This window comes from Balaenoptera acutorostrata, chromosome 16 (assembly GCF_949987535.1).
Source record: "Balaenoptera acutorostrata chromosome 16, mBalAcu1.1, whole genome shotgun sequence".
Taxonomy (NCBI): Eukaryota; Metazoa; Chordata; class Mammalia; order Artiodactyla; family Balaenopteridae; genus Balaenoptera; species Balaenoptera acutorostrata.
This window is the reverse complement of record NC_080079.1, coordinates 44,898,037-44,900,326: the sequence shown is the minus strand read 5'-3', so window position 1 is coordinate 44,900,326 and position 2,290 is coordinate 44,898,037. Positions and strand designations below refer to the sequence as shown.

Sequence of the window (2,290 nt, the reverse complement as noted above, 5' to 3'; positions counted from 1 at the left end):
AGCATGGGCCTGAGCACTGGCTCCAGCCTGCTCAGCCATGGAATGGGAGCACCTGAAAAACACTGACTTATGTGGACACGCACAGAGGAGAGAGCCTTTGTAGAAGTCCAGGCTTCCAGAGAAGAAGTTTCAGGACTCCTTTGGAGCAAAAAACCATCTCTTCTGCAGGGGAAAGGGAGAGCAGTGAGTGAGCATCTGGCTCCCCAAGCAGTGAAAGAAGCTGTTATAGAAACCCATTTCTCACTCACAGCAGCCAGAGTATTAATCAAGAACTCCAAGATTGGGGAGTGGAGGGGAAGTTAAGGAAAGAGGTAGATAGGAATATCTGAGGGCATTAAAGGGACACAGTTTCAGCTGACTGTATCCTGGACTCCAGCAGACAGCCCACCCATGAGCTGCAGGGAAAATCTCACTCCAAGATCCCCCAAGTGGCCTTTGAATACCCACAATGACCTGAATTCCAAACTCACACCTCCCTCAACTCTGCAGCTGGCTCCTAGTACATGTTCCTGAGGGTGGTGGCAAGAGTGAGCTTGGATAGAGAGGGAGCATGTGCAGAAAACAGGCCAGTGTCTGTGGGCAAGGGAGAAGCCACAATCTTGAGCTGTAGTACCACCACCTTTGGGAAAACAAAAGAGAAGTTAGCAGCTGCCAGCCTGGTGTGTTTTAAGATTGAGAGAAGACATACAAGAATTCTGCCACAAGAGGGAGCAAGACGTGTGGAGTAGGTATATCCATACAAGATCGGAGAAAGTCTCAGAATATTGCAACAAGACCAGTGAAAACTATCCCTCACTGATTAAGAACAGATACTACACTTGATCTTAGCCAAAAGGCTGAGAAGTGATATACAATGGAATATTACTCAGCCATAAAAAGGAACGAAATTGAGTTATTTGTAGTGAGGTGGATGGACCTAGAGTCTGTCACACAGAGTGAAGTCAGAAAGAAAAACAAATATCATATGCTAACGCATATATATGGAATCTAAAAAAAAGGGACTGATGAACCTAGCGGCAGGGCAGGAATTAAGACGCAGATGTAGAGAATGGACTTGAGGACACGGGGTGGGAAGGGGAAGCTGGGGCAAAGTGAGAGAAGCATTGACAAATATACACTACCAAATGTAAAATAGATACCTAGTGGGAAGCAGCAGCATAGCACAGGGAGATCAGCTCAGTGCTTTGTGATGACCTAGAGGGGTGGGCTAGGGAGGGTGGGTGGGAGGCTCAAGAGGGAGGGGATATGGGGATATATGTATGCATATGGCTGATTCACTTTGTTGTACAACAGAAACTAACATAGCATTGTGAAGCAATTATACTCCAATAAAGATGTATAAAAAAAAAGTAAAAAAAAGTATCCCTCATGTGAAGACAGCTAATAAAGATTGGAGAGGTGACTGCTACTTCAAGTTCAAAATCAACAATGCAAACTCCAAAAAAAAAAGTGAGGAATCAAGAAAACATGGTATCAACAAAAGATCACAATAATCATCCTGTAACCAAACCTAAAGTACACAGAGACCTGCAGTTTACCTGACAGAGAATTCAAAATAGCTATTTTGAGGAAACTATGAGCTACAAAAAAACACTGTAAGACAATTCAATGAAATCAGGAAAACAAAACACAAACAAAATGAGAAATTCAACAAAGAGATAGGAATCTTAATAAAAACAACAGGAATTCTAAAATTGAAAATTCAGTGAATGAAATGAAAAATGCAATAGAGAACATCAACATTAGAATAGACCAAGGAGAAGAAACAATCAGTGAATTAAAGGATACAAACTTTGAAATAACTCAGTAAGAGGAAAACAAAGAAAAAAGAATGAAAAAGACCAAAGAAAGTCTACATGATCTATGGAATACTATTGAAAGAGCCCAAATCAGGATCATTGGAGTTCCATAAGGAGAAGAGAGAGAAGGAGGCAGAAAGATTATTTAAAGAAATAATGACTGAGAATTTCCCAAACTTGGGGGAAGACTGGACTTCTAGTTCATGAAGCTAACAAATTACCCCATTATTTCATTACAAAAAGATCTTCTGAAAGACACACTATAATGAAATTGTCAAAAATCAAAGACAAAGAAACCTAAAAGCAGCAAGAAGAAAAAAGACTGTAACCTACAAAAGAATCTTCATTAAGCTATCAGCAAGTTTCTCAGCAGACACTTACAGGCCAGTAGAGAGTGGGATTATATATTCAAAGTTCTGAAAGAAAAAAATTGCCAACCAAGAATACTCTGCATGGCAAAATTATCCTTCAGGTATGAAGGAAAAATAAAC

The 2,290-nt window shown here is 40.5% G+C and overlaps 1 pseudogene; it reads right to left on the bottom strand.

Moving 5' to 3' along the window:
* Positions 1 to 647: 647 nt before the first annotated feature.
* LOC114238029 (U2 spliceosomal RNA) lies at positions 648 to 848 on the bottom strand (annotated as a pseudogene).
* Between the last annotated feature and the right edge of the window lie 1,442 nt (positions 849 to 2,290).